The sequence below is a fragment of the Larus michahellis genome, chromosome 3 (genome assembly GCF_964199755.1).
Source record: "Larus michahellis chromosome 3, bLarMic1.1, whole genome shotgun sequence".
NCBI lineage: Eukaryota > Metazoa > Chordata > Aves > Charadriiformes > Laridae > Larus > Larus michahellis.
The window spans coordinates 37,679,136-37,704,121 of NC_133898.1; the positions used below are offsets into that span (position 1 = coordinate 37,679,136).

The 24,986-nt window shown below is 42.7% G+C and overlaps 1 protein-coding gene across 4 annotated transcripts in view; it reads right to left on the bottom strand.

The window, feature by feature from the left end:
• The window catches only part of DAAM2 (dishevelled associated activator of morphogenesis 2), a 212,829-nt gene that overhangs the window by 159,732 nt on the left and 28,111 nt on the right, over positions 1-24,986 (bottom strand). For 2 of the 4 annotated variants that reach the window (XM_074579705.1, XM_074579703.1), the window contains exon 1: positions 23,192-23,496. The exons of the other annotated variants lie outside the window; for them this stretch is intronic. The gene's annotated coding sequence lies outside the window, so the exon portion shown is untranslated. Of the gene's footprint in view, positions 1-23,191; positions 23,497-24,986 lie in introns of those variants that run through there. 4 annotated transcript variants of the gene reach the window in all.

Genomic DNA, 24,986 nt, shown 5'->3' on the forward strand with positions numbered 1-24,986 from the left:
TGACTGTGGAAGAAGACAGAGGCTTCTTCAGGCTCTTTTCCAGTTTGCCTGCACTGTATTAATAACCTGGGAATTCTGACATTCATAATGCAATCCAGTAATTTCTGATAAAAATAGGGGAGGATTATGTACATTTCACTGTATATGACAGCATCAACTGAGGGGCTTTGAAGTGACGCTGTGGGTCTTGGATGGCTTCTTTATGCTTTTAAGCCACTGTCTGCTTCAATTGGAACCCAAACAGTACTTTTCTGTGATGTGTCTTCCTTCACAGACATTAACTATTTTCTAGAGCATTCTAGACCATCTGATGAAACAAATGATTGGAAACACGAACAGCTATTCTGCCTGCTCAATGCTGCTACCAATCTAAGATTTTCAATGACCCTAAAACCACAGAACCTATCTTCTCCAGTTTCCCAAAGCTGTGCCCTAGCATCCATATCCTGTGCCTCCAACTTCTAACCCACCAACAGAACGACAGGAGCCTCAGGCATTAAAGCAGCATTCAGCAGGCGCCACCAGAATTCCAGGCAGAGAACTAAAAAACTGTTTTTGCTTTGTAGTGACAAGAAATTATTCCAGCTAACAAATGTTCTGCAGCAGGAAGAGACAATGACTTTGTCATCTCTATCAAGCCTGAACAGGCAAGAAACTCCCAGCAGAAATTAAATGTTACGGAACCCTACCACTGACAAATATTGATACGTCTTAAGCCCTGGGCTGGCAACCCTAACATTAGCCTGGCACGCCTGAGGATGCTGGGAAGAAAGGTTTCTCTGAAGCTACGACTCCTCATTGTCAAACCAGCTAAAGGATGATAGTTATTCATCAATCAACACTGTTTCCAGCCATGCAGTTTCGGTGGGTTGGTTTTTTGGTGTGTTTTTGGGGCTTAGATTGAAAGCAAAAAGAAACACTATGTGTTGCTTTGAATACTGAGAAACAAAATGCATCAAATAATACCTATGCCAGTGTTACAGGTCTGCTATTGGAAACTCCTGTTTCATTATCAGGGTTAAAGTGCCACCAAAATGTTCAGATAAAAGTGCAAACTGACGACAGATATTGTTTCCTAAATACATTTAGTCACATGCACAGAGAGGAAAAGAACACACTATCAAGGGATTGAGAGCAACTCTAAATACAAGAACAGTTTTATCAGATTCTTCAACTTGATGTATTGGTCTCAATCACACAAGCATCATTTCCATTTGCTCTGTCCTCTGAGCAAACCTCTGTTAAAGAGGACAACTCCCTTTTATTCTGAAGCCTGTGGACTGCAAGGAATCCAGACAATTTTTCAAGCTCAGATGCCACAGGAGAAGGGGAATGATCCCTGGGTCATGCTATTTTTAATGCCTGCCTCCCTGGCATGTCATCACTTCCATGCCACTTCTACAGAGGATGGCAGCTTTGGAACAGCTTCAGTGGAGAAGATATGAAAGCCATATAAAAATAAACATAATTAGGGTGTTCTTACTGTGAAAAGTGTGAAGTTGCAGCCTTTTCTTAAGATCTTTGTGTTTAGAGGCACAATGTAAAGGTGATGGTCAAAATTTTCACTGTTACTGGTGAGTACTGCAAGAATCATGGACAAACAACATAACAAAACATCCAAGAATTTAAAGTCCTGTATAAAGACAAGAGGTTTCAGGATCAAGGGGATGTTTGCAGACCAGCCAGTTCTAAAAGTACCCTTCATTATTTAGGTAAGAGAGACTGCGCACTGCTTAAACTGTTTCACTTTCACTCAGTTCAGTTATATGCTGTTCATGATCTTTGCTATCATAGGGAAGAGAGGGAAGGAGGAAGAAGAGAAAGAGAAGAGAAGCTGGGGGGTTGGACATGACGAAGAGACATGGAACGTCTGTCACTCTGGCAGGAGGACAGCAAAGACACAGTACCTGTGTGCGCTGCAACCAGGTAAATGATCTGCTCAGCCTCGTGGCTGAGCTTAAGGATGAAGTGGAAAGACTGAGGAGCATTCGGGAGTGTGAAAGGGAGATTGATTGGTGGAGCCACACCCTGCCATCCTTGGGGAAAAAGCAGCAGGAGGAGGCTCCACGAGAGGTAGAGGATCCCCTGCCCTCTTGTCACCAGGCAGGAGGAGGGGAGCTAGGAGAGGATGGGGGGGGAATGGAAGCAGGTACCTGCTCGTGGCAGCAGGAGACCCCCCTCCAGATCCCCCATGCCCCCCCAGGTGCCTGTACAGAACAGATATGGGCCTCTGGAGATAGATGATGAGGGAACTAAGGATACTGATAAAGCCCCATCCAGGGAGTCACCAAAACAGCCAGCTCCACGCACTAAGACTGCTTCTGTGAAGAGCAGGGAGGGCAGGAGGAGGGCAATAGTCATAGCGGGGTCCATTCTGAGGGGAACTGAGGGTCCCATACGCAGGCCGGACCCTTCCCACAGAAAGGTCTGCTGCCTCCCTGGGGCCCATGTTAAGGATATAGCCAGGAAGCTTCCTGGCCTGATACGGCCCTCAGATTATTACCCTCTTTTGATCTAACAGACAGACAGTGAGGAGCTGGAGCGTAGAAGTCTGAGGGCAATGAAGAAAGATTTCAGGGCCTTGAGATGGCTTGTCAAGGGTTTGGGAGCACAAATTGTGTTCTCCTCTGCCCTTCCAGTTTTGGGGACTGCCGAATGGATGAACAAGAAAATCGGACGGATCAACACCTGGCTCCGAAACTGGTGCTACGAGCAGGGCTTTGGGTTCAGTGATCATAGTTTGATCTGCAGGACACCAGGCCTGCTTGCTAAGAATGGGAAAACCCTATCCCAAAAGGGGAAAAGGGTACTAGGCCAAGAGTTAGCAAGGCTCATGGACAGGGCTTTAAACTAGTATAAAAGGGGGAAAGCGATAAAACCAGGCACACTAGTAATGAGCCTAGGGATAAAGGGCCAAGGATGGGGACGAAATTGATAGCCCAGCTCAAGTGCATCTACACGAATGCACATAGCATGGGCAACAAACGGGATGAGCTGGAAGCCATTGTGCAGCAGGACAGCTATGATGTATTTGCCATCACGGAAACGTGGTGGGATGACTGTCACGACTGGAATGCTGCGATGAATGGCTATAAGCTCTTCAGAAGGGACAGGCAAGGAAGAAGAGGTGGGGGTGTGGCTCTGTACATTAGGGAGTGTTTTGATTGTATAGAGCTAGATTCCAGTGATGATAAAGTCGAGTGTTGATGGGTAAGGTTGAAGGGGAAGGGAAATAAGGTAGATGTTGTGCTGGGAGTATGCTACAGACCACCCGGCCAGGATGAGGAGACAGATGAAATATTCTATAAGCGGCTGGCTGAAGTCTTGCAATCGCCAGCCCTTGTTCTGGTTGGGGACTTCAGCCTGCCGGGTACCTGCTGGAAATATAACACAGCAGAGAGCAGTCAGGCTAGGAGGTTCCTCGAGTGCACGGAAGATAACTTCCTGACACAACTGGTGGGGGACCCTACCAGGGGAGGTGCCTTGCTAGACCTACTGTTGACAAACAGAGAAGGACTAGTGGGAGATGTGGTGGTCACAGGTTGTCTTGGGTTTAGCGATCATGAAATGGTCAAGTTTTCAATTCGTAGCAGTGTAAGGAGGGGGGTTAGCAAAACCTCCACCTTGAACTTACGGAGGGTGGACTTTGGCTTGTTCAGGACACTGGTTGAGAGAGTCCCTTGGGAGACAGTCCTGAAGGGCAAAGGGGTCCAGGAAGGCTGGATGCTCTTCAAGAAGGAAATCTTAAAGGCCCAGGAGCAGGCTATCCCCAAGTGTCGCAAGTCTAAAGGGCGGGGAAAATGGCCAGTCTGGATGAATAAAGAACGTCTGATGGGACTTAAGAATAAAAGGAGGGTTTACCACCTTTGGAAGAAGGGACAGGCAACTCAGGAGGAGTACAGAGATCTCGTTAGGTTATACAGAGAGAAAATTAGGAAGGCAAAAGCCCAGCTGGAGCTCAACTTGGCCACTAACATTAAGGACAACAAAAAAAGCTTTTATAAATACATCAACAAAAAGAAAGCCAGGGAGAATCTCCATCCCTTACTGGATGCAGGGGGGAAAGTTGCAACCAATGACGAAGAGAAGGCTGAGATACTTAATGCCTTCTTTGCCTCCATCTTCAATAGTCAGACCAGCTATCCCCAGGGTCCTCAGCCTCCTGAGCTGGAAGATAAGGACAGAGAGCGGAACAACCCACCCATAATCCAGGAGGAAGTAGTCAATGATCTGCTTCTGCACCTAGACACACATAAGTCTATGGGGCCGGATGGGATTCACCCAAGAGTACTCAGGGAGCTGGCGGGAGAGATCACCAAGCCTCTCTCCATCGTTTATCAACAATCCTGGTCAACAGGGCAGGTACCAGATGACTGGAGGGTGGCTAATGTGACGCCCATCTACAAGAAGGGTCGGAAGGAGGATCCGGGGAACTACAGGCCTGTCAGCCTGACCTCAGTACCAGGAAAGATCATGGAGAGGATCATCTTGAGTGAGCTCTCACGGCAAGTGCAGGGCAGCCAAGGAATCAGGGCCAGCCAGCATGGGTTTAGGAAAGGGAGGTCCTGCTTAACCAACCTGATCTCTTTCTATGACCATGTGACCCGCCTTCTGGATGCAGGGAAGGCTGTGAACGTTCTCTATCTGGACTTTGGTAAGGCTTTTGACACTGTCCCCCACAGCACTCCCCTAGAGAAGCTGGCGAATCATGGCATAGACAAGTGTACTCTTCACTGGGTTAAAAACTGGCTGGATGGCCGTGCCCAGAGAGTTGTGATTAATGGGGTGAAATCCTCTTGGCGGCCGGTCACCAGTGGTGTCCCTCAGGGCTCAGTTTTGGGGCCAGTTTTGTTTAATACCTTTATCAATGATCTGGATGAGGGGATTGAGTGCACCCTCAGTAAGTTTGCAGACGACACCAAACTAGGTGGGAGTGTTGATCTGCTTGAGGGTAGGAAGGCTCTACAGAGGGACCTGGACAGGCTGGATTGATGGGCCAAGGCCAACTGTATGAGGTTTAATAAGGCCAAGTGCCGGGTCCTGCATTTCGGTCACAACAACCCCAAGCAACACTACAGGCTTGGGGACAAGCGGCTAGAAAGCTGCAAAGCAGAAAAGGACCTGGGGGTGCTGGTGGACGGCCAGCTTAACATGAGCCAGCAGTGTGCCCACGTGGCCAAGGCGGCCAACAGCATTCTGGCTTGTATCAGGAATAGCGTGGCCAGCAGGAGCAGGGAAGTGATCGTGCCTCTGTACTCGGCACTGGTGAGGCTTCACCTTGAGTGCTGTGTTCAGTTCTGGGCCCCTCTGTACAAGAGGGACATTGAAGTGCTGGAGCGTGTCCAGAGGAGAGCTACCAGGCTGGTGAGGGGTCTGGAGACCAGGTCATATGAGGAGAGGCTGAGGGAACTGGGCATGTTTAGTTTGGAGAAGAGGAGGCTGAGGGGGGACCTCATTGCCCTCTACAACTACCTGAAAGCAGGCTGTAGAGAGGTGGGCGTTGGCCTCTTCTCCCAAGTAAATAATGACAGGACCAGAGGAAATGGTCTGAAGTTGCGTCAGGGGAGGTTTAGATTAGATATTAGGAAGAATTACTTTACTGAAAGAGTGGTCAGGCACCAGAACAGCCTGCCCAGGGAGGTGGCTGAGTCACCATCCCTACAGGTATTTAAGAAACGTCTAGATTTGGCACTTCAGGGCATGCTCGAGTGGCAGAGATTGTAGGTTGTTTGGTTGGACTCGATGATCTTAAAGGTCCTTTCCAACCATGAAGATTCTATGATTCTATGATTCTATCAGTCTAAGACAACTCTACTGAGGATTTAGTTAAACCAACTGAGGTTTAACATGCAACTGAGCACATCCTAGATTCTACTTCCTGAAGAACCACCTATATGGACCAAGATTACCAAAAAGATATGCAGTTGATTTTTTTTGTTACCATTGTTAGGATTTCAGTGTGACGTTTGTCCAGTAGTAACACCAGCGTTACTTCACAGTGACCACAGGACTGGTTGGGCATTTATGTCTGTGCTCATGTCTGTGCTCTTTCAGCTTTACCGCTATTGATTTTGGATTCTCTATTTGCAGGACAATAGTATCTGTATTACTATGATTTTTAATTGTACAGCTGGAACCAAACAAGCAGATTGGTTATGTCATCTTTTGCTTTCCAACTGCCAGTCTTTCAGTTTAGACCACGGAGTTTACGCAGAACGCTCCTTTGTTCTGCCAACCTCTAGTGACTTACTTCTAACCCTCCTGCCTAGGTCACTTCTACATACTCTGTGCACTAATTCCATCAACGTGACAAACGAAAATAAAAAAGTGAAGGAGGAAAAAGTAACACGGAGACACTGGGGTTTATGGAAGCTTTTCTGGATTTTTTTTTTTAAAGATCTCAAAACCCAAGGAGTGTATTTTATGTACCCTAAAAATTTCCTGCTATGTCAACAAAGAAGCTGAGACAGCTTGAGTCATTAGATGAAGGGGTTAGTGTTGGTGAATGCTAACTAGGCTAATGCAGAGGAGTTATGCCACAGTTGACCATAGCCCTTCATGTCTCTGAAGGGTACACAGAGGAACAGGAAGAACAAGAGACTCTTCATGCAGAGTAAAAGCAAGGAAATATGAAGACAGACATATGAAATATGTCCCCTAAAAAAGACAGTAAGGTATTTTTAAACCTACTTGTCTATATGACAAATTATGGTTATTTCTAGCTTTAATGAAAGGTCTGATTGTGGCACATAAAGCCATGGCCTTCTAACTTTAACTTCAGTAAAACAGCACTGAGGGATCATAGCAGAGCCTTCTGTAGAAGCTAAGCCTGCTTAGAATCGGGTTACTTACCCAGGTGGCAAACATGTTCCCAAGTTCAAGACACTGCAGCTTTACTGCCACCGATTTCTAAGCTCCCCAGACTAAACTAAGCTTAGGTCTGCCTCTGGGCATCATGCATTTCCTTTCCTAAACAGTGGTGCAAAAATACTACACTGGTAACTGACTGTTGCTTTCCATAACTTCATTAGATCATCAGGTAACATGCATACTAATGATTAGAGATGGAAGAAAAGGAGACTGTAAGGTATTCAGTACTGTACCTGTCATGGCACAGAATCAATTTGTATTGCTTCTGTACAGTGGCAGTAATATAACTTCACAGAGAAGTGCTGTGTCACCAACTTAACTGGTTGCTTGTAAAGTACTTCAGGATGAAAAGTTAATGGCCAAGGGTAAGATTACTGTTTATGTTATAGCACTGTTCACTAGAGCAAGTGCCTGTTTAAATCATCAAGCTCAATCATCCACTCAAGTGATGCCCTCAGAAGCTCTTTTCTATTCAAATTCATTCATGGTGGGACATCAAAGCTGTGATATTTCTCAACTATTGTATCACAGACTGCCTTAGAACTAAGAAATGACATTAAGAGAAGACTGTCTCAAAAGGTGATGTGTGAAGGAGTATTTTCTTCCTGTGGAATAATGAACTTCTGGAAAATCAATACTATTCCTCTACATGGAAGGGTGAGATAGTAAGGTGGAATGCACAAACAGATAAGCATAAGCTGGGAAAAACATCAAATGGGGAAGAAAAAGAAGAAAGATGATAATGGTAGACTAACTAGAGCCCAAAATTCTGAGAGGACAAATATTTCAAGAGGGCCCAATCAGAAGGTTAAATATGGAAAAGTAAATACCAGTAGATTTTCAAGTTCAGATGAAAGACAACCCCTGTAACAGAACAGACAGCTGAAAGTAGAGAAGACACCAAAGACAAAAGACAAACCGTAAGGTAGTGAGTCAGTTAGTCAGGACCAGATGAATATGGAACTCAAGAGATAACAGCCCAGGGAAAAACATGCATAAGATGAATACGTATTTTAAGGCTGTAAAATTCAGACAAGCAGAGTTATCTGAGAAGGCTGTGGTACTGCTCAGAGGTAGAGCTCTCAGAGACCCTTCTTCCACTACCTGGAAGGGAATCTGACACCTGTGAAACTTCAGCAGAGGACAAAAATGCCATAGAGGCAAGATGATGTCTGTGACATGACAAGGGAAGAATCTAGTTCAAGATTTTTGGAAGGAACAGAGAAGGTGAGGACACTTTAAATGAAACTTAAATCAGTGGGAACAGGAATATATGAAGCCAATGGAGAAGTGAAAGGTCTGCCTAGGTCACTTCTACATACTCTGTGCACCAATTCCATCAACCTGACAGATGAAAAATAAAAAGCGAAGGAGGAAAAAGTAACACTGAGACACTGGGGTTTATGGAAGCTTTTCTTGTTTGTTTTGTTTGTTTTGTTTTTTTTTTAAAGATACCAAAAAACAAGGAGTATATTTTAAGTACCCTAAAAGTTTCATTTTGGACAACTCATCTGCTTAAGTTCTAGGTAAGGCAGGCAGGGAAAGGTAGGAGAAACACATTCCTGTATAGCATGATTTGAAGAGGTTAGGTAATTGTACAAGAACTGTAAGGAGGGAGAGCTTGTGTGTATATGTGCATGTCCATATGTGCATCCATTCAAGATAAAAGTGAGGATGACTAAAGTTTTCCGTGGAACAATTTTAATCTCCTAACCTAAACACACAATCTTGCCATCACATAAAAGAATGTAAGAGATGGATTTCATCCCTTTTAATTAGGAACGGAGCTTTCAAACTCATTCACCATTTCTATTGCTGCGTTATATTTCTTTCATCCTAGGAACTCTGCCTAATTTGATGGATTGGGTCCACCAGTTTAAGCCCACCCACTCTTGCAGGGCCAGAAAGAAAAGGCAGAGAAACAAATGTTAGCAGACTGTCAAATTTTAGAAAATATCACATGCATCTGTGACATGCAGGGCCAAGATGACCAACTGATAAAAATCTAGCCCCCAAAAGGTGATTACATAGAAATCAATCTCACTGACTGAGAAAGAATAGACTTTTAGAGAAGCCAAAATAAGGGTGCGGGCACCGACTCTGATGAGGTTTGGATCCCACCCAGAATAGTTAGGTGATTCACCAAAGTCAGGCAACAAATCAGTCTTCAGAATCACACTCTGCTCTTCCATACCACACAGACAAGCAGAGAGGATATACTTAATGAACCAGAAATCCGAGTAACCCACCGTCTGCTCTAACTGGTAAACTATATTCCCTCTTTCCCTACCCCAAAGCCCAGAATACAGTCAGCAAGTCAGGATTCCCAAGTCCCTCTGCTATTCTCTTGAAGAATGACTGGAGAGTGCAGTAATGCATAGTTTCTTCTGCAAGTTGCATTGGAAAGGTAAGACCGGAGTACTATCTGTTACTCATCATGATCTCTGTCTGCATAAGAGAACGTGTTCATAATTAAATTATAATTATGTTTGAAGTTGAAACAAGAGGGAAAGAAGAAGAGCTGCTGTGGGGCTGTGCAAAGGAACTGGGATAAGACAGATTTATTTTTTTCAGGTTGGGCCCAGAGATGCCGCTAAGAGATATGTACTCATTTGTAAGAAAGGGTAAAAGTACCATCAGTTTTCACTTCTGTGGTTACAGAACACACCCAGAACCGGACTGTGTTCAGACAGGTTGGGCAGGGCATAGTTCATGTTGATAAAGAAAAGCCCCAGTAAACATTGCCCGGAAAGTGGCACTGCAGCCTGCCTCAGGAAAGCTGAACTCCATTTAAAACCACTTAAAAAGGAAACTCTCTACAAATTAAGACTTGGTAATGAGTAAAAAAAGATCAGAGGCAGAACTACATGCTGATTATGAGAGAACTTAATTAAGGAAATTGTACCCATCTGCACAATGTTGAAATGGCAACATGTTCGTTTCCAGAATTACCAATATTCCTACTTCACAAGAAAAATCAGAATAGTGCCCAGGCTAAAGCGTTTCATAACCTAACAGTGCTGCGTATGTATATTCTGGATCTTTGTCTTATGTATTAGGCACATCCTGCAAGCTCAGGGTTCCTTGTAGAAATATGTTCAAGCAAAAGCAAGGTCTGAATGTCAAACTCACAACGTTGATCAAGAAGATAATCTTGAGACAGGTAAACTTCAATCTTGCATAGCAAATAGTCAGAACAAAGTCAGTGGCAAAGCTCTGAAGTGTATCAGTAGAACCAGACTTTTGCCAGCTTTGTTTGACTGCCAATTTTTTCCTTAGCCACCATGAATAGATCCAGTCCATTTCCCATCTAACTGTGAAATTCAATTGTGTTTAAGAGGAATAATCTTTATAAAGCACACATTAAATAAAGTCCTGCATAAGATCCACCAAGAAATTTTTTCCTGCCTCCACACCTGATAACAGCTGCGGACATTCTGACTCCAGACTTGGCACTGACTGCTGTCAATAAGTCAAGGACAGTCCTGCCTTTTACATTACAAACACTAAATGCCTTTGGACCAAGCAGTCAGCTGTGCACAAAGGTCCCATGAATATATCTCAAAAACACAATGGGGAAAGATAACAAGAGGGGCACAGAAAAAACATTTTAGCAAAAGGTCCTTATTCAGAATGGAAAGATACACATTGAACAGAGGGACAAAAATCACCTGGAAACTAAATCTGAGAGCGCCAAAAAAAAACTCAACAACAAACAACCCAGTCTAAAAAACAGTGCTACTAAAAACATCATTGTGACTGAAAGCCTCTTTAACAATGAAACTTTCATAATACTCTCTTTTGACTATTTAACTAGGCCTTTCAATTTAAAAATTTACAATTTGATTTGGTGAATAGAGATGCTGTTCTTTTAAAACAAACCATCCGGTTCTTGCTCAGGCTACGTCAAGGCTATGTATCAAGAGCTAGATGGTCAAAACAAAACCCCCCAAAATGAACAAAAAAACAACTCCAAAAACCACAACAAAAAATGTTCATTATATGGGGACCTCTTTAATTAAAAAGTATTTGTTTTCTGCTCAAACCAGACTATCCTTCTTCCTTATATCATTGCTTAAACCACCTATTGCATTACTTTTGAAAAGAGACTCCCCTTTCCCCAGCACCAGTGCTGCCGTATGCCTAGGAATGTTCAGGTATGTCTGTTCTTCCTGGAAGTTTTACCCCATTGGAAAAGGATAATTTTGGTCATTTGCCTTGGCCTTCCAAATGAATGGCAACTGTGAGCTGCGGACAAACAACTGAACTGCATTTGCAAGTGAGCCTTACAGCACCATGCACAGTTTGCTTGCTCAGTGTATCACAAACGTATATATTTACTAAGACATTAAAGAAAACACAGGAGGAATTCTCAGCATCAGGCCCTCAAAATTTGAACCTATTAAATGTATTCAGTATCACATTTGCCAGGGAGGGGTGGGTGTTGGGGTAGAAGGTAATAGCAAAGAATTTTGGCATTCCTGCAAGCTGAATCCACCCATTTGTTTCCTTCTATGGACATTATATTGCCTTTTAAAAGCACATTTATTTCTGGCTCTACTGTCCTGTATGAACCCTCTCCCTAGGATTCTGGAGGGAGAAAGTACAACTAATCCTGACCAAGGAACCCTAACAAGAATTACAAGCAGGACTCAGAGAGCAACCTTTGCTTGTCATGACCCGCTCTTTCAGTTTCTGTGCAATAAGTGAGGAGCCAAAAAGAGAGAACAGTGAGGGATTGTTTATTGATGTTTGATTAGAGTCCCCAGGAAGAGTCCTGCATTTGGGTGGGTGGCTGAACTTCAGCCTCCTAAGTCCTTGTGAGTACCAACCAAGCACCAACAGCACAGGGACTCTCCTCTTTTTTAGTGTCCTGAGAACTCCTTTAGCATCTGCACACAGAGCTCAGAGAGTCCTCACTGTGCCGTCTGGACTGAACCATGGGGGCTGCATGGAACTTGCATTACCTCCACGGGAGAAGGCGTGCCTGGGTAACACAGGGAGCCCAGTCAGGCATCCTCTCATGATTCTGTCACATATTTCCAATGACAGAACAGAAGTATAGGTATAGTACAATTAATGTCACTTCTCCTGCATCTTGGGAGACCACCACAAAATGCAGTCAGAGGATAAGGATATAATCCGAGTCCAAAAATGGAAAGACTTCCAACCAGCCTATTTTCTTACATAAGTAGGGCTGATCATTACCATTCATATTTTATAAATGAAGAAAGAACCAATGAGTGACTACGAGAACTCGTCCTAAAACAGAAGAATAGGCTGGGCTGTGAAAAATCTACTAGGTGCAGTGCACCTCCAGCTAGCTCTACTCAGTCTATGCTGGCACTGACTAGAGACATACTTTACCTGTAAACTTAGACTCTTCCTGCTGGACATCATTAGGATGGAAGAGAAAAGAAAGAGACTGGTTCTGCTTCTTTGCATATAGTCCGACAAAGGCAATTTAAAACATATTTACTTATGGTCATCAGAGCATCAGCATCTCACGCAATGAATGATTAAGACTGTTTGAACAGATCTGTTGAAGGAGAGAAATGACAGTTACCTTAAATTACTGATCAGCAAACAAGTCTGAAATATTATTTTGCACCAGTCCCAGGCACCTTCATTCCAGGAGGATTCCAGAGCTATCTCACTTGGTAAACTCCCAACAGAGAGGAAATACAAGCAATGCATGAGGCAGCAAGCCGCCATATCTCCGTGTGCATACCTCTTAACCACAGAAGCACTGGAGACAATAAAAAAGGGTAGAGAGGAAAAACTGCTTGGGTATAGCTATACTAGATACAGTCCTGCTGAATTTTAAAAATATATTGCAATATCTTTTTCCCAGAGTGCAGCTGACTCTTTCCCAGTGAGTGCAGCTCACACTTAGAGCTGTGTGAGAAATGTTTTTTTTTTTTCCCCTGCCTTTGCATCACAGGGGAAAAAAATATTAAAAAAAAGAAAATAAAGTGGTTTAATTTCTTTGTTAATCAAAAATAACTCAACATACACAGAAAAATACAGACACCAACTTCAGAAGAGCTCAGAACCACCATATTCACCTTAAGCTGATGGATCGAAACAGAAGTCCCACTATTCGTACATCATCTGCTCTAATCCAGGAACCAGCTCTTTTGTTTTGGCCCTCTCACCATTTGTCCTCCTGCCTCAAAATTCCACCTAAACCTCAGACAGTTTGATTGAGTCTGGTACTTCCCTGCAAAAAGTCCCAGTTTTGATACACTCTGTTAAATAAAAAGCTGTCTTATAAGAGACTTCCAACCTCAACCATATCATTTTAAGATCAGCAGGATGCTGATAAGTATAGTATAAAGTACAGTAGCACGCTGAATGGACACACACTTTTTTCTACCGAGTTTAAGGGTGCTTGAGGAATCTTGTAAATGATGCCATTGAGCACTGCCCAGAGAGGGAAGCAGCATGGGAACATACGAAGGTCACAGCAGACCTTACTTAGCTCTCTCTCTCCCCTCCATGCCCGCCCTCAACTGCAGCTTAGCGTGGGATCCTGACAGCAGGAGGTTCCCACTACAGGCCTTTGGCTTCATCTCTCCATCAACCCCCGGACTCTCAGCTCTTCTCAGGGACTCTCCACACACTCCAAAGAAGAAAGATCCCAGGCATTCGTCTGGGGCTCTGGGAGCCGCTTGCCTCATTCCTTCTGAGGAAACAGCTGGAAAGTTGCCCTCAAAAACTCATTTGTGAGCTGCATTCCCTCCAAAAGTTTTATCAGCTGGCTCATTTCAAGCAGGTTTTACAGAGGGATGGGAGAGCTGGACTGGATCAACGCCTTTGCCTATCCCAGGCACCAGATCCTCAGACCCAAGCCATTCTTCACAAAGTCCCCAGTGAAAACTTTTTACAGATGCAAAAAACATGCAGGCCACTTTCTCCTTTCACCTTCTCCTTCTCCCCATCTCACCTTCCTGACCCCAGAGTTATCAGAAAGTTAGACATATTCTCTGCCTATCTAGTAAAATGTGAATAGCCACCTTTTCTTTCTTCTGTCTGTCTGAGAACTGACTGGAAAAACCAAAAATCTCTCAGGACTAAAGAATTTATCAAACTGAGGCATAATTACACTGATGAAGAACATTGCAAAGAGAAGCACAATTTTAATTATCTTCCCTTCTTGGGGAAAAGCAGAACGAGAGCAAGTCAAGAATCCCCTCAGATCACAGGAGGACTTTAAGAAAGGCGAAGAACTACTAAAGACCAGTGTTGGCACAAAACCAAATGGGCACGAACTGGCTACGAACAAATTTAGTTTGGAAATTAGAAGCAGACTTCTAAACATCAGAGGAGTGAGGTTCTTGAATGGCTTCCCAATAGGAAACAACAGGCACAAAAGCTGTTTGATTTTGAGACAGAGACTGCTAAATTTATGAAGGGAATCCTACAACATAATTTCCTGCAATTACAGAAACGCTGTACTCTGTGACTCAGGAGGTCTCTTTCAGCCTTGCACACCTCATCCTCTGCTAAGCTAAAACAGGATAAATAAATAAAATCCAGAGATGAGATGCAATAGAACCAGAATATTAGCAGGGCAGCTAGTATAAGGGTGAGTCTGCTTTCTTTATTAAGCAAATTTATGGGGGGTTTTTTGAGTGGAATTTATCCACCTGTAGGGACTTTGGTATTTCCAGGTAAAAATCTGGATTGTAAAGGAAGACAGAATCAGTAATAAAGTTCTATATATCTGTGACCACCTGCAATGAACAATACGGAGATGAACCCTTCCACCTATCATGCAATCATTAGACTAGACTGTGAGAAGTTACCTTTGCAGACCTGTGTCCAGAGATTAAAGCTGTCAAAAGAACTGTAAAAAGGGGTAGGTAAGTGAGAAAATTAAAACAACAAATCATTCAGGAAGAATACGAGTTAAACAAAGAAGTTTTATAGCTGTGAAATGTGTGGATGGGTATAGAAACAATCACCTGTCTTTTTCAGACTTAAGTAAAATTTTACTGAAAAGAAGTCTCTGAAACCATTAAAGAGTCAGCAGGGAGAAATCTTTTCACATTCCATTTCTATATTGAAAAACCCAAGATAATACCACCCTATTCTACACACAGAAGAAAAAGCAAAACACACGAAGCTGAAAAAGCATGAAAAATATAGTACTGTAACATAAGAAGTCATCTGTGAACTCTCCCGTAGCACATCAAACATGAGGTATTCATTCATTCCCACAAACGGAGTCAGTGATGATCTATAAGCTGCAGCTCTGCATTACACATTTCAGTTTCATGCATTTAAGCCAGACAAACATTCCCAGGGGATTGAAAGAACCCGCTACAGTGAGTTGTGGTTCTATTTCGGATCATATCACAGCATAACAAATCACAGTTTCAGACACTGGGATAAGGGGCTCAATAAACCAAGTAGCATGATAACTTCATGTATATCCCTTCCACACACGCAGCCATGTGTGGAATCAAATCCACCCGAGGCCCTTCAAACTGTACAACTACGAAGCAATAATCACTCTCGTACCTACATGTATCCATATACATCCAAATACATGCTCTTCAATACACATTGTTTACTACATACTGTTGTACAGCAGTAGCTATCTAACCCTGTCCACACACACCAAGACTGTTTACCAGATCTGATCTCTCACATTTGAGGAAGCAGAAGAGAACATAAGTATTTAATGCAGAAAGTTCTTTTGGTGCTACTGGTTTGTTCTGGTGGCTTTTCAGCTGTGCCTCATACAAAGTGGTCCTCAGAAGCAGAGTCACTAGACCTATTTGGTAACTCACCAATTCCCTACGACTGCTATCCCACAAGAAATTCTGAGTACTGAGAATGATGCACTGGTCCCCTGTTGGCTTAGCACATTTTTAGAGTCAAAGCGGTTTGTGAATTAAGTAAATTTTTAGAAGAAATTAAGTAAATTTTTAGAAGAAAAAAACCCAAACAACCCACAACTTAAAGGTTGGATTGGAAAACCAGCCATACTGCAAGCACCCTGTACTGGAACTCCAGTCCTGCTGATCTTTGCTCTGGTTCACAAAGAAATAATGTTAAAGCATGCAAGGGCATTAAAAAAAAGTTTTTCTTAATAAAGCATCTTACAGCACCCTGTGCAGATCAGCAAATCTTTCTGAAATATGAAAAGACTCCTTTTAATCACTGAGTAAAGATGAGAGACAAAACTTTCAAGAGAGTTCAAATATTGCCGAGGTATGAGATACTATATTTACCTAAAGAATTTTGCACATTAGATGCCTGACTATTAATGTCATTTGGTTCTCAGGCTGAGAAACTGAAAATGTAACTCTGAGCTATTTTGACTGTCTGGGCCTTGGGACAAGAAGGAAGTCAAAGTAGCAAGCATGAGCATAAGTCACCAAACACTGACAGTCACACTTTCTTGTTCTCTCTCTATTGCGCTCAAAGTCAAAGCTCTGCAGTAGTTGCTTTCTTTCTAGCTAATTAAGGTGTCCTGAAAAGATAAATGAAACAGGGAAAAATAACTTGGCTGGAGTACGTTTTCATTTTTCCATTTTAATTTCACCTACAAGTCAGCCACCTTAAGCATGATACTGGACAGTTGGCGAAAGCACAACATTATTGACTACAATCTAACATCACTAGAACTCATTATTTGTTCTCGGGTATTTTCTTAAGTAAAAAAAAAAAAAAAAAAAGGGTTGTTCAATATAAATAAATCCCTGAAGGGCTTCCAACCCAAACACTGTACAGTATTAGACGATGAAAGAACTGTTAGCGAAGTGAGCAAGAAACAGGAAGTTGGAACTACCTGGCCAAGTTTCACTCTATAACCTGAGTAATGTGCAATTAAAAAATAACCAGCACAAAGAGTGAAAAACAGCTTCCAGTACAAATATATACTTTTTCGACAAAGTGCTCTATAGACAGAAATCAAAGATTTTTTTTTCTAAAGAATATGATTAAAAGACAGCTATTCTTTAAATCTTAGGAAAAAGGGAAGAAGACATACATACAAATGTGAAAACACAAAGTCTGCATAACGTTTAAAACCAGTATCTCTTTTTTTAAATACAACATCCTGCCAAAAAGCTTAGTCCCTGCTAAAGTTATTACACATCCTTGTAGGCACTACCACAACCTCTGTGCCACTGTCATACATAGTCCCTCTGTCCCAGCTTCCTCCAGTCTGAAAGGAAGTGTCTGCAGTTCACAGTCTTTTGACTTCTAGATGAGCTTAATGCAAAAGCCCACGTGCAATTTTCCAAAGGGCCTCTAAACCAGGCAAAGAATGCAGAGCCTGAAAACACAGGGCTTGTGTAATGCAAGTGGAGTACTGAAAAACCGCATGGGGTGATTGAATGATTCGGAGGGCTGGTAATGGAATACAGTATGTCCTCCCACCAGGTCACTAGGCTGAATCCATTCTGGATAATGAACAAAAACCATTCCCATTTGATGGCTGCTCACGTGAAATGAATTGATCAAGACTGTCCTGGTAAGTGAGTGAGTTTGCCACAGTATTATTTGTCACTTCAAACAAAAAGATCACAGGGACTTCTGTTGGCTTAACCTAAACAGATTACAGAAGAAGCCATCCAAAATCGTTCAGCCCCTTGTTGGCAATCTGACAATGCTGGCCAAAAAAATAAAGCTGAACAGAAAGATGCTGAACTTCAGTTTTGATCCTCTGACTGGACCAAAAAGGGACAGCTAGAGAGCAGCACTGGGGAATTTGACCCAGCCATGGTCCAAGGCAGCACTTGCTTTGTGGCTGAACAAAGGGACTGCGGTTTTCCGGGGCTGTCAGCTTAACAGTTTTCACCCAAACTAAATTAATTTTGCCTTCTTAAAATGAAAACAAAAGAAATCCAACTCACCGTTGAAGCTGTCCAAGATTTTGGAAAGATAATAATCCTTCAGTTTACTCGGATCTGTGCTTAATAGATAGATGTGAGTGCCAAGATGTAGTTCAGCCCCAGCTGCCAGTGCACCTTTCTATGCAAGCAAACCCATCTTCCTGCCTTTTAGTATGCACAAATTTGGCACATTTAATCAAGTTACTGTTCATTTTACTGAAGTATCAAATTGCCAGAAAAATGTTTTGTTTGCCTACCAAAAACTAAAATTGAACCTTCAGCATGTTTTCTTAAAAAAAAAAAAACCAACAAAAATTTACCATTTTGATGCAAACACTGAAGTTTTTACTATATTTTGGGTCTGTTTTAGCTGCAGTAAGATGTATTTAAAAAAAAAAAAACACACAAGAAAAACAAAACAAAACAAAATCATCCATTCATCCCCTGCATCTTTGAGTCCTGTACCTGAAAGTGTATGATAATGCCCATCCTGCTGTCAAAGGCACAAGCTGTCAACACAAGAGTGAAGCACTAGTGTAGGCATGCGCACACACGCGCATGCACACACAGAGTATTTATAAAACTGCCGCTGTAAGGGATTTGGGGTTTATTTTTTTAATTAACTGAAAATGATAACACAAGAGCTTTTCATCTGGCATGAGCTTGGGTTTCATCAGCTGCTGGAAAAGATTCTCTTGGAGAAATGAAATTACAGTGTTTCTCCATGTACTTTCCACGGATTTGAAAATAAACACAGATATATGATCATGCCAGTTAATAGATGTAGGTAAAGTCACTGGTCTTGATACATCTAGAAAGATGCTGCAGAGCTAGACACACAATCTGGCTAACACATCATATTGACTAAATGACAGAACGTCCAGTTAAAAAAAAAACAAACATGAAGCACAAGTGAAAAGAACTGGGAAGGGCCGTCGCAAAGGAGGCCCTTAGCCTACCTGCGGCACCTGGATATTGTGTTATACAACATAGGGCATAAGAGACAGTTCATTATCTGATGCTCCTTCTGCTCATCCACATTTCTCACCATGTCAAGTTTCTCAAATAGGACAATGCATGAGAGCAGGAAACTAAAAATGATGCAGACGAAGACTTCAGAATTGCTTTTGCTCTATACTCCACTTTAAAATCACCAGTTGCACTGTGAACCAGTTACCCCACCCCCACCCTTCCCCAAAAGGATAATTTTACAAGATGGTAAGCAACAGCCCTGAGTATAAAACTTACCCTTCCCAATGAAGGCACTGAGAATTGCAGCCCATACTAAATAACAGCAATGCCAGCTGCCACTTTGTCTTTTCTTCTCATATGGAACCTTTGCAATCCACGGTCTCTTGAACATGCTCAATTGTAAAAAAGGAAGGGGGGAATCTCAGCAGGGCCTTTTTTGGTCCCTAGGAATCTAGAAATTCCTACCTCTTTTCCCCATTTCATGCTCCAAAACACATCAACTCGATACATACTTTTGCTAAGTGCTCAGAAGATGATTTCACAGGTTTCAGGGTGTAGCAAAGAGAACAAAAGCGATTTCGCCATTGCTTTGATTTACTGGCTGGCAAGGTCAGTGCAGTACTTAAATGTGATTATTTAATGATATATTAGGTCACTACCATGTGTTTGTAAGTATAATTAAACTGGTAGAGAGCCTAAAAGTTTTTTTAAAGACTTCTTGTTCATTATTTTTTACATTTAAGAAATAATACTCTCAATAATGGATTGAGATTAAAGAGAGATTGAAGTTTTCCAAGGATTCTGATGAATCTGATTAAGAAGAAAAGAACTTTGGAACTACAGATAAGAAAAAGGAACAGCTCAGTCATCAGCTGTCTCAGACACAAGATGACAGCTGTACATACGTGAAGATGGAAATAAATTAATTCCTTGGAGGATGCTCACGCGCATGAGCATTGGCAGATCTGATGTAGCCTGTCTGTAAGAGTCAGGACTAGCCGCATACGGGTATCTACTCCACTGAAATTATTCCTTGGGGAACACATTCCTGCAATAATTCCTGTCCATCTCCACCTTCAGAGCTATTAAATCTTATTTACTTTCCTTCACTTTCTCTGCAAGTCAACATTTTTTGATGTTGCACAGGACAACGTCTTGAGAGGTCTCCACTTATACTGATAAACATATCCCTTGTGTAATGGAAAATGTGGCATTCCAAATGATTGCAAAAGTAGAGACAGGCAAATAAATCAGACATAAAACCACATCTATCACCGTTCAGTGTAAAAAATTGTCAATGAAATACATTATCAAAGAACAAGGCAGGTTACTACACTGTCAGCACAGCGAGTCTTTGATATGAAACTGAGGTTTTAAGTTGGGATCCTGCTTCCGTTATATAAAGCAAAAAGAGGCTTTACCTACAACAGAGAATAAAGCCAAATACATCTCAGCTGTTTGAGCATCACAAGCCTTCATAACCTGTGGTAACATCCTGCACTGCATAACGCCAGAAACATTCTTAAAGAAAGGATTTTGCAGTAGGTTTCATGAAGTAGACTATGATAAGATGCTCAAAGATGAATTAACAACAAGAACCTGAGGCTCTGCAAGACAATGACCAAAACTCATAATATTAGAAACCAAACTGTTGGTAATTTGTTGAGTAACCATGAGTCTTGCTTTGGCTAGACTCACTCAGCAGAGCTACTGCCAGTGTAAGCAAGTAGTAGAGAAGCACTCCAATGGCAGGCACAGAATTTATAGCACCGCCAACATTCTAGGTATCTACTGGCAGGTAAAAACAGTGGTCTCTAATGAAAGAAGATATTGAAGGAAGCTCTGTTTCTTAAATTTGGCATAAATATAGGTAGAGGATTCTTCACATTTTGAGTATCACGTGCATGTGTCACATTAAGCTAATGTTTTGGAGACTCTGCAGGAGTTAACTGCATGACCTCAGCATCAGCAGTCTAACAGTGTGGACACTCAGGTACAAAGTACCTCAACGAAAAACACTCAGGAGCAAGATAAAACACATACTAAAGTGAATTGCCAAGCAACACAGTAAAAATAGGATCAGGCACATCAAACTGTCTCTTCCATTTGTGAAGCAAAGGTTTTAACTTGAAACTTAGGCAAGTAGGAGAACTGAAATCACTTCAGCTACCATATTAAACATGTCATGCAGGCAAATTAAATAGATGGGGAGATGCAACTGCTAAGAGCTTAGCTGAACATCAGTGACAGTGGAGGAAACACACTTTCAGTGAATAAATCAGCCTCCTACCGAGACAAGCATCTGCTAGGTCAAATGTGTCTCAGGATGTCCAATAGCTCTATCATTCTCAATGAACTTGCTCCACTGCACAGAGGTCCAGCGTGTCCTGCACAACACACGGGGGACAGCTGAGTAATCCCATCAAGTAGTCTGCTTGAAGGAAAGTGAAAAAGATTCCTCAATAAATTACTGAAGCAGCAGTCAGACATCTGACCAGTGCCTGCTAGTTCAGAGAGGAACTGAAGAGGGAGATCTTTCCTGTGATCCAATAAATCATTTCAAAGGGCCATTCGTACCTGGATGTCTAATGAATCCTAAGGACTATAAAGAAATGGCTACTTTCTTTTTTCCTGAAAAAATACTAACATCCCAAGGATGCACTGTCTCACAATAACTTTTTTATTGTCTCTTGCAGGTAAGAAAGTTGACTCCTGCTCACATACTCCACTGATTCAGCAGAGGTAGTAGCCGTCTAAACTTTTCGATGAGGTATCTGGGAGTCTGAATGACTGTGTTCCATATGGTCATTCATTTTTTTTAATCATCTGCTTTGCCCAGCATGTCTCACATTAAGGACTCAAAACATGCAAATCTTTCCACTCCACTGCAAGTGATTTGTAAGTAATAGGAATAAAGCCAGACAGAAACATCTTGTTCAAGGCACAACCAAAGCCCCAGGTCACAACAGAAACATCAAGTTCTAATAGAGGTTTCATCAGACGAGAACTTGACAGCTCTGATCCTTCTCTACCCACAATAGAGCTGCAATAATTAAAATAATACCTTCATTCCTTTTAAAGCCTTTGATTCAAGGAAACCCAAATTCCTATTCCATAAAGCAGCAGAATATTATTATACACGTGGGGGTACGCATAAACAAGTATAAACACACACAGAGGTAAGGAGAGTCTATTACTGTATTCTCTAACTCTTCATTATATATGGGTAGAACACGGAACAATTATCAGCCTCTTGTACCAGTAGTGGTATTGGGATTTCTATAAAGAAGGCTGTACGCCTGTCTGAACATGTCCCTCCCCCTTTCCTCAAACCACTTGACAATATGCCGTTCAGTCATTAGGGTTACAGGTCTTATGATTCAGCTTATAGATCTCCATCCTCTGCTACACATCTGTGCTGGATACAAAGGATGTATATCCTCCCATATCAGATGTCGAACTCCAGCCCGCAACTTAATCGACACTGAGTGAGAGCTCTTCCTCATCTCCCACACCATTACTGAAGTAATGTTTCTGTCAAGAGATTCCACATTTTCCCTCCTCTTCGTTACCCGGGCTGACCCCACAACACATTCCAGAAAAGATAACAGGATCATAACCAGGCTCTAATTTCTAGAGCTGTTCAACAGAATTTATATTTTTCTCTATAATTCAGATCATCACTTAAAAAACAAACAAAGCAAAAAACCACCCCCACAACTTAAGGGAACAAAAATTAAAAACATTGACTGCTCCAACTGGATGCTATATACTGTAGCTTTCTGTATGTGTGTACAATTTCTGTTTTAATTGTTTAAAACATCTTATCTCTACTCAATTTTTCACTTGAATTTTCACCAACCCCCCGTCTCGGGGCGGGGGATGCCAGATGCAGCAACAGCGCCCTCTGTCCGATGCAGAGAAAGTGGCATTTAATGCCTCTGCTCTTCCAGAGCTGCCAATGTATTTAGTTAAATTTAAACAAACATACACAACATTTGCTCGGCAATACTTTGGCACCCAGACTTCCACTGATAACACAGTTTTAAAAAGATTCTTATTCCTTCTCCACACACCCCATTGCGTTTTTAAACTGCTTAGCACGAGATTTGTTTTTACTCTGGAAAAGTAAATGACAAGTCACTTCAAGCCTCTTGAAAGTCTTTTTTTCAAGTCTCCCTCTTTAATCATCTTCACGAGAAATGCCAATTACAACTCTTACCACCTTTCTTTCCCCCGGCACTTGCTGGTTTCCCCTTCCCCACTCCTGCAGCAAAGTGTCAATGTGGAAAGAGGATTTCGAAATAGGAGCACAAACACTGACAAATCCTCAAAGTTTTTTTTTACACTTTTATTTTGCCTCCATGTTTTCCCAGCTGCTCTGCTTAGAAGACAATAAAAAAAAAAAAAAACCGGCCTGCAAAAAACATTACAAATTAAGAGACTGGAAAACTGCAGCCCGAGGAGGAGGAGGATGTGACTTTAGTTTGACTTACCAATTTTATCCAGCTGTATATTTTCCTACTTGCTTTTTACAGCAGCTGAGCTCAGTGCTCAGGAACGTCCACCCCGCGTCCGGGAGCCAGGCAGAGCCCTGATCCCCAGGCTGGATGCTGCTGAGCGAGTGGAGCTGGGGTGACGGCGGCTGCTGCTGCTCCTGCTGCTGCTGCGTGCGCTCGCTCGGACCCAGATCAGGAACTGCTTCCCATTCCCCAGCCCCGCTCCAGCGCTGCGGGCTTCGGGAGGCAGGGCCGGCCCCTGCTACTGTGCTGCACTTTCTTAAAGGGACAAGCTCCGGCCTGGCAAGAGCCCACAGGAACCGGGAGCTACCGGGACTGCCCGGGGCGGCGTCTGGAGCCGGAGCGGCGGGAGGGGTGGGCTCACCGCCTCCAAGCCGGCTGATAACCATCGCAATACGAGCCGGTTTCCTACCTTGTTGTTCTTGGGAACGAGAACAACACTCTTCTACGCAGCTTCTCATTCGAGGCTTTCAGGTGTTGCGGGTTTTTTTTTTTTGTTTGTGTTTTGTTGTTGTTGTTTTTTTCTTTTTGCTTCCCTCACGCCCTCCGCAACGTCGGTGGGAACGGTGACCCGGCGAAGGAGGAGGCGGCGGCGGCGGCCGAGCCCCGCGTTTCTCCGCACCGTGGGCGCAGGGTCCCATCCGCGGTGGGGACCCCGGTGGGCTGCCATGCGTCCACTCCAACCCCCTGCTCTGCAGCACACCATCCCCTGCCCACGGGCTGCAGCAGCACTAGGATTAGGCATAGCCCCTGGCAACTCCCGTCATTTTGACCTGAACAGATTTTTTTTTTATTCCCTGTAACGGAGAGGATATGACAACTAAATAAAAAGCCCTCATTTCCCAGTTTTTCCCTCGTCAGTCATTCTCCAGATAGCTTTAATCCCATGTAAACCACTGTTTCTAGCATGCTTTCTATTTTCTGACTTCACTTTCAACTATATCTTATATTAATAGCTACACTAATATGGGGGAGTTGTCTGCCTCGTGTGCGTTGCTGTCTGCAGTAGAACAAACCGCATCCTCTGTTAAACAGTAACGCTTAGATTCAGAGATAGTAACACCATCTGCAAAATATCTCTCTCCGTTTTTTTAAACTCGTGGAAATATATGGTTTGCTCTCCGTACGTGTAAGTCATTTGTTTTCATTACAACAACTGAACTCTCATGATGACAACACCAATCAACACATATCACAAGGCAAAGTCATATGTATACAAATATGCATATATTTAATGGCACGACCACAGAAAGAAAGTTACAGAGGAAAAATATCCCCTTCAAACTGGCAGGCCAAAACTAAAAAGATGAGACCAAGTCACCACTGTCCTGTCCTCTCTGCCTACACACACACCGATGCACAATAAGCACAGCACGAGTACAAACTGCTAGCGAGCCAATGTAACTTCTCTTTCTTTGGTTCTATGGTAAAAGAACATGGATACAAACCAAAAGGTGAATCCAGCCATTTTAATGGTAACGGTTCTTCACAAACAGGCCTAATTGGTATCCACTAACTACTGCAAAGTAGCCATTTAGCCACATTACTAAATCATAAACTTCAGCACTACTAGCCATGTATTAAACCATGGGGACCCATCGGTGTTCCTCTAGCATGAGCTGTACTATGTTCCTGCCTTTCTCAGCAGAAAGCCTGGGAAAGTTTTATATGATTTACACATGCAAACTACATGCAATGCATGGCAGAAGAGATTTTATAATTCCATCAGTCCTCCCCTCCATTCACATGTTTCCATTGGTCTATTAATCCT